Source organism: Prionailurus viverrinus, chromosome B1, assembly GCF_022837055.1.
Source record: "Prionailurus viverrinus isolate Anna chromosome B1, UM_Priviv_1.0, whole genome shotgun sequence".
Classification (NCBI taxonomy): Eukaryota; Metazoa; Chordata; class Mammalia; order Carnivora; family Felidae; genus Prionailurus; species Prionailurus viverrinus.
In genome coordinates, this window is record NC_062564.1 from 119,264,419 (window position 1) to 119,273,144 (window position 8,726).

Genomic DNA, 8,726 nt, shown 5'->3' on the forward strand with positions numbered 1-8,726 from the left:
AAAATAATTATAAAACAAGAACAGTATGAAAGAGAGAAGATTTTAGCCCTTTTGTCTGAATTCTGACACTGATAATTATACAATAATACACATGGAAGTAATTTTCAGTAGAGGTCACTTTAAATAAAGCTATGTTGATACTTTCACATTTGTCAGGGCTTGGAATAATTTCTCTCCAAAATTCACCCTACCTTCTGAGGTTAAAGTTCACTGCAAATCTTTTTCATTGTTTGAAGGTAAAAACTGGCTAGAAATACTAGGGAGATAGTTAAAATATCCTAGGATATTTTGGATTTAGATCAGTGACAGAAAAATACAAAATATTTTGGGAAAAACCTGAGAGAATCAAGAAGCTTTGCATCATTTTAAATACTTATAAAAGACAAAAATAAATAAATAATTAATGTTGTATTTTCATTATTTTGCATCTGGAAGAAGTGTTTTTGAAATTACTTGCATAGGAAAAAATTAAAGCAACATGATTATTGTAGAATCCTATCTAAGAGCTTTTATTTTTTTAGTAAGCTTAGTATGCTGCTGCATTATTCCATCTCCCAATTTCATGATGGTGACATTTCTGACCCAGCAGCCAAATCTGTATTCCTTTCCAGATCCTGCCAATCTCTTATCAGCAGAGATCCGACCAACTTCAAAGTGACCTCCACTCTTACAAAGCACATAGAAGAATGCCAGGGAGCTTAGTATCAAACCTCAGAAGCACAAAATAAATGTGAGAAATCAATGCTGGCCAGCTCTAATCTGAACTTGAATTTTGTTGATGCAGAATTTCAGCAGAAAACCTCTGATTCGTGTCTGGTAAATGATTCCATCCAATGCAAACGCAGGAGAGTTACAACTTCTCACCGGTTTAACAGTAACAAGTTGAGATCCCACTTGTTGTCAATAGTGTTCCAAAAGTTAAGGAAATGAAGCATGACGCTGGTCATATAGAATGATATTGTAATAATTTCCCTTAGGGCCAAGCAGGAATGAAGAATAAAGTACAACAGCTCTCTGTACAAGGTCAGTGATTGTGTGTTGTAAAATAGCTTGGTGAAAACTCTGTGTATATAAGAAATAAATGAGTATAAAGTTTGTAATTAGTGAATAAAGCATTTTTAAGTTGTGGTAATTGTACTGAATAGGGTTTGATATATTCATACCCTTTGTGTATGTGGTAATATCTGACGGATTTGCTTTTGCTTTTTTTCTGTAAAATATTAAAAATAGGATTAAAAATGAAAGCAGCCCTAATATTTTCCTACTGGCTAGCAAAACATATATTATGGAAGGTCCTGTCTTGTCTGAACACACTCACCCTCAGAACTATCCTTCCTTATCTTTTCTCATTAAAAATATCTAGCTTTCCTAAGTTAACTTGATGCAGGAAAAAAAATCTATAGAAAGAAAAGTTATCAAAATGTAGAAAAATATTCGGTGTGGATATCAGGAGCAAGTGAATTAGAATGTGGAGCTGAAACAGTATGAAGTTGAGTATATAACATAGCATTGTAGAGCCATGACTTCAGAGCTCTAACAACCAACAGACAAGTTTAAAACCTAAGTCCCACCAGCTGATAGCTGAGAATGCAGAAAAACTTCTTTGTAGGCTTCCTGGGCAGCTCCACAGACTGCTCTCTCAACGCCTTCTCCCATGTGCTTTGAGAAGAATGCCCAAAGATAATTCTGTGTCAGGAGTCAGCAATGACCCTCACTACCTACCCATTTCCAAGAGTTGCTGTGATCCATTCCTCTGTCCCACTCAGATAGAAACCAAGTGTCCCCTACCTTATCTTACCAACTTGCCATAAACAGAAGAGAAAAAAAGAAACAGGATATTTTCACCTGACCACCACATATCCAAAGCATCAGGACATAAATTAAATGTGGAAATTAAATTACATGCTATTAAACAATCAAAAGATCAAAGAAGAAATCACAAGGGAAATTAGAAAATACTTGAGATGAATGAAAAGTAAAACATATTCCAAAACTTATGAGACGCAGTGAAAGTAGTGTTTGGAGGGAAATTTACAGGTGCAAATGGCTGCATTAAAAAAGAGGAGATATTTCAAATCAATTGCTCGACCTTACACACTTTCTAGTTAGAATAAGAACAAACTAAACCCTAAACTACTAAAGGGAAGGAGATAATAAAGATTAGAGCAGAGATAAAAGAATAGAAACACAATAGAGAGAATCAACAAAACCACCAGTTGGTTCTTTGAAATGGTCAACAAATTTGACAAACTTTTAGCTAGACAGTCATAGAAAAAAGAGAGAGAGATGCAAATAACTAAAACCAAAACTGAAAATGATAAAAGAATACTAGATTAGATTATCTAGTTAAAATGCAAATTCCTAGATATACACAAATTACCTAAGGTTAATCAAGAAGTAATAGAACATCTCAAATACCTATAACAAGTAAAAAGATGGAATTAGTAAAAAATAAATAAATAAATAAAAACAAAAAGACTAAGAACAGCTGGCAAACATTTAAAGAAAAAATAACAGCAAGCCTTCTCAAATTCTTTCAAAAACTAGAAGAGGAATATTTACTTTTACAGCTCATTCTATGAGGCCAGCATTAACCCGATAACAAAGCCAGATTAAAAAAATCACAAGAAAACAAAATTACAAATTACAAATATCCCTTATGAATATAGTTACAAAAATCCTTGACAGAATCCTAGTAAACTGAATCCAACAGCATATTACTAAAGGGAGTGAAAACCTCATACACTGAAAACTACAACACATTGCCAAAAGAAGTTAAAAACAAATAAATGAAAAGACATTCTATGTTCATGGATCAAACAAATAATAAACTTAGTATTAAGACATCAATACTACCCAAAGCAATCTAAAGAGTCAATTCAATCCCTATTAAAATTATAAACAGCATTTTTTTTGCAGAAATGGAAAAGTCAACCTTCAAATCCATATGAAATTGCAGGGTAGCCACACTGATGAAACAATCTTGAAAAAGAACAATAAAGTTGAAGGGCTCCAATCACACTTCTCAATTTCAAAACTTAGTACAAATTTACAGTAATAAAGACAGTGTAGTACTGGCACAAAAACAGACATATTCTTGGGCCAACGGAATAGAATTAAGAGTCCAGAAACAGACTTGTACATCTATGGCTAATTGATTTTTGACAAGAGTGCTAAGACCATTAAATGGGGAAAGAATAATCTCTTTAACAAATGGAATTAGGAGAACTGGATTCACAAAAAAGAAAAGAATAAGGATGCAAAGAATTACAATACAAAATACAAAACTGAATCCAAAATGCATCAGTAACCTAAAGATAAGCACTAAACGCATTAAATTCTTAGAAGAAAACATAGAGGTAAATTTTCATGACACTGGAATCAGCAATGGTTTCTTAGATATGACACCAAACGCATGAGCAACAACAACAAAAAAATAGATAAAATGGACTTTAGCAAAATTGAAAACTTTTGAGCATCAAAGGACATTCTCAACAAGGTAAAAAGACAACCTACAGAATGGGAGTAAATATTTGCAAATCATATGTCTGATAAGGGTTTCATACTCAAAATATATAAAGAACTCCTACTACTCAACAACAAAAAGACCAAAAAAAACAGTTTAAAAATGGATGAAGGGTTTGTGGGGTGGCTCAGGTTGGTTGAGCATCCGACTTCAACTCAGGTCATGAATCCGTGGGTTCAAGCTCCACATCAGGCTCTGTGCTGACAGCTCAGTCTGGAGCCTGCTTGGGATTCTGTGTCTCCCTCTCTCTCTGCCCCTCCCCTACTCACACTCTGTCTCTCTCTGTCCCTCAAAAAATAAAACAAAACGTTAAAAAAAATTTTTAAACAAAATGGTTGAAGGGTTTGAATTGACATTTCTCCAAAGAAGGTATAAAAATGTCCAAAAAAGCATATGAAAAATGTTCAACATTATTAGTCACTAGGGAAACCACAGTGAGATACCACTTCACATCCACTTAGGATGGCCATAATTAAAATTGAGACAATAGCACAGTTTGGCAAAAACGTGGATATACTGAAATTGAGTTGAGTGAAAGATGGTACAGCTGCTGTGGAAGGGTTTGGTAATTCTCCAAAACATCAAATGTAGAGTTTCCATAGGTTCCAGCCATTCCACTCCTAGGTATCTACCCAAGAGAAATGAAAACATGTCCACGCAAAACTTGTACACAGACATTCATAGCAGAATTATTCAAATTCGCAAAAAGGGGAAATGATCCACATGCCTACTAGCTGACAAATGAATAGACAATACATGATATTTCAATAAAATGAAATATTTGGCAATCTATAAAAAGAAATGAAATAATAATGGTGCTACAAACATAGGTGAAACTCAAAATCATTATACTAAGTGAAAGAAGACAGTCACAAAGGACCACAAACTGTATGATTCCACTTATATGAAATGAACAGAATAGATATGTCTAGAAAGAAAGAAAGCAGATTTGCTGTTCCCTGGCTGTCTTGTGCTGGAGGGGAGAGAAAGGAGTGGAAAAGGGTAGTGATTGCTAGTGGGTACAAGGTTTCTTTGGGGAATGATGAGAATGCTCTAAAGTTAGATTTTTGTGTTATCTACACGACTCTGTAAACAGGCTAAAAACCACTGGATTGTATGCTTTAACCAGGTATAAATTATACATCAATAAAACTGTTTGAACAAAAAGGAATAAGGATTTCAAGGAGCAAATCTAATGGGAATATCAATATACTATATCATTAGAAGAGCCCAAAGGGAAAAACCCATCAAATCAGCAAGAAAAACTGTTGGTTGAACAGACCTTAACAGGACCTTACAAACTAGTGGAAGGATTGGTTCTTCTTTTACAAATGCAACTGAATTTCTTATAATGTTTTCCCTTATTATGGCCATTATCCTATGAGGTATTGTGATTTATAATAAGAAATATGTGTTTGGTCCTACGTCCCATTGCTAGCACAAAGCTTATAAACCTCTTGGAATTTGCTAAATTCTGAGAGCAATAATGAGGTGTTATGTTAATGCAGTGACTTTGGGCTCCACCTAAGGATTAGGACTGGTTGCCGTGAGAACTAACCACATTATTAAACTTTCAGTCCCACCCTTTACCTCCAGAGAGAGGAGAGGGAATGAAGTTGAATCAATTGCTGATGGCCAGTGATTTAATCCATCATGCGTATGTAATGAAATCTCCATAAAAACACAAAAGCACTAGATTCAGGGAACTTCCAGGTTGGTGAACACAGTCTCCACTAGGTGAGTGGCCCACCTGGAGAGGGCATGGACCCTCCACACACTTTCCTCACACCTTGCCCTATGCGTCTCTTCCATCTGGTTGTTCTTATATATCCTTTATAAGTACATAATAAGCCAGTGATCTAGTAAGTGAAATATTTCTCTGAGTTTTGTGAGCTGCTCAAGCAAATTAATTGAACCCCAGGAGGAGGTAATGGGAACCTCTGATCTACAGCCAGTTGGTCAGAAATATAAGTAACAACCAGGACTTGCAATTGACATCCTGAATTGGAGAGGGTTGTTGGAAACTCCAGTCTGTCACCAAAGGGTAAGAAACACAGGTAGCAACCTTGGCTTGAGACTGGCATATGAGGTGGAGCCAGTTGGGGAAGCAGTCAGTCTTATAGGACCGAGCCTCTAACCTGTGGATCCTGATGCTACCTCCAGGTAGACAGTGTCAGAATTGAGTTGAATTCTCAGACACTCCCTGCTAGTGTCTGAGAATTGCTTGGTGTTGTGTGGGAAGACCTCACTTGCGCACGCACACACACACACACACACACACACACACACACACATTGGAACTGGGTCCAGGAACCAAAAGACCCTGAAATTGAACTTAAGTATTTCCTTCAGAGAATCCCAGCCCATAGATAAAATTTACCCTAGACTCAGAAGCATGTTGCAATAGGTTTCCAATCATATAATAAAAAGTAATCCAGTGATTCGGTATTTTTAGTTACAAGCAATAGAAATGAACTCAAGGGCACCTGGGTGGCTCAGTCAGTTGAATGTCTGACTTTAGCTCAGGTCATGACCTCAAGGTTCATGAGTTCGAGCCCCTCATCAAGCTCTGTGCTGACAGTTCAGAGCCTGGAGCCTGCTTTGGATTCTGTGTCTGCCTCTCTCTCTGCCCCCACCCCCACCCCACTTGTGCTCTGTCTCTCTCTTTCTCAAAAACAAAGATTTAAAAAAATATTTTGTAATTAAGGGAAAAAAAAGAAATGAATTCAGGTAATCTTAGTCAAAAAGAATTTTGTAAAACACATTAAGGTAACTCACAAACTCTCTTTGAGAGCTGGAACATCAGGCCTGGGGCAATGCAGTCACTGGCCATAGACAAAAGAACATCTCAGAGCCGTTAAAGTGGCAATACTGCCACCAGAACTGCTGGGCACAATCATTATCATTTACAAAATTTTCATCACCAAAACCAGGCACCCAAGGCTGCTGCTAGTATTGCTGCTGCTTTAGCCTCTGTTAATCGCATGTCGGTGCCACCGCAGCCACACCTCCACTGGAATGGGTCCTCCTGCATCTCTGCTGCTTTGCTTCACAAGCTTTCAATCCAAAGCCCACAGTGGCTGCATCCAGTTGCTACAGCCTAGGCTGGGTGCTTGCCCTTAGCTCCAAGCCCAGTTGAAAAGGACTATTAGATTTTCTGTTTATAACATGGGAGACAGGCTCTGCCTTATAAGTGGAAATTCCCCAAACACACACGCTAAGTATTCAGTAAGAATGATAGATGTCTGTTACAGGTGCCTTGGGGAAAGAAAATGTATTTAAATGTTATGTAAATATCTTATTTACTACAAGCACAGTTTGCAATTTTCCTTTTATTTCGGTTATTTATTTTTATGGCTATTGTTAACCATATTTTACAAAATTTTCAAGAGCATTATTCTGAGGAAAAAGGTGAAGCTGTTTATTTTAATTGAATTCTCAGGAAATTTCTTCACTCTTTTCAAGATTATTGTTACTGTGGCTAGCGAACATGAAGAACAATTGATACAGTTTTTAAAGGTTAGAATATTTGGCTACTGATTGGCAGATGACATCACCATTAGGGGAAATTAAATAGTTGCTGTCTAGATATAATGTCACCTTCATAAATATATGTTTAATTAAAATAGCTTCTATGACTCTGACAAGACAAACAAGGAATGAGGAATGACCCAAACTCCTCCTAATGAACTTGAAACCCTTCCCAGTCTGAGATTTCAGGAGGACTAGGTGAAGAACTCTTTTGATTAATTTATACTTTATTACCAATAAAATGCTATTTTCAGTTTATAACAAGACAACTGTAGTTCCTTTTAAAGTGTATTGGAAAAGCTACAGACAAAGATCCTAGTGTATAAATGAAAAGGCATCAGAATATGGTTCTGTGTGCTAAATCAGAACTCTCATTTGTACCAGAGATCTCAATTGCTGGGTCCCTTCTGCCTCCAACTTCCAAATAGCCCAAGAGTGGATCTGTGTGGGTGGCCTTAGGTGGCCTGAGAGGACAAATGGTATTTTAATGAATTTATCCCCTGAGCATATATGTTTATGCACCAGGCTAAGGAAAACACTAAAACATGGAAAGCTTCAGCTTTGTGTTCCTAAAAGGCAGACCCCAAAAGTAAATGACTCTTTATTTAACATAGCACCATTAAGTCTTACATAAGTAAGCATAGTGGGTGGAGAGAGTTTGCAGGATGCATGGTTGACTAATTGATATCAAAATATGCAATCATGACACCAACAAATTCTGAGCGCCCAAGAAGCCACTGAGAACCTGAACTAAGCAAAGAGAAACCAAGTGAAACTGACCTAGTGGGGGGTCCAATAGAGACCCTGGATCAATGAAGAGTAGAATGAGGCTTTTAAGCAAGAGAAACTGACTTAAAAATGTTGGCTACTAGGAAAAGGACCCTGACATCTCAAAGACAGTTTGCATACCTTAAAATATATTTGTATATTCAAAGAATTCATGCTAAAATGACAATCTTGACAAATATGGCTAATTACTAAAAAATGAAAGGATTTGGCTGAAATTAAACTTTCTCTGCTTACATAATAAAGGCACAAGAGATCAAAAAGAGCATCAATTTCCTACACAACACTCTTTACCCTTTCATTCAAGGCCTTGTGAGTATAGGTCAGAATAAAAGTGTTTGTTTACTTAAGTATAGTCATCCAGACTATTTGGTCCAAACAATTGTGAAACGTTACCTCCCTACTCACCAGGGTAGACCTTGCTGCTACACAGGAGTTCCATCTCTTCCTTTCCAGTTGCATCTCATCCATTCCCTCTGTCCCATACCACCCCTGGCCAAGTCAGTGCTCTGCCTTTTTCCTACACTTATGTTAGCCCAAGGTGGGGTCTGCGAATGCTTACAGTGGGAATGATAAAGAGATAGTTGACTACAAACCGAAAAGCTTTAAGAGGAACCAGAGGGACAAATGATTTCTTAGTCCTCTACAACTTAAAGAACAAGATTATAGTATGGAAAACATAGGTCTATGATGAATTTACTAACGTTGACAACTACCTCAATAAAAAAAAATGAAGAATAGTTTTAAAAATCAGATGCGGCATTCACTTACAGACAAAAGTTGAAAATAGTTCTACAAACATACAGTCAACTTAAAGCCATCAGAAAATAAAAGTTAAATAATTTTTCTTTTGATAATTTGACTTTTAAATACCAAATACATA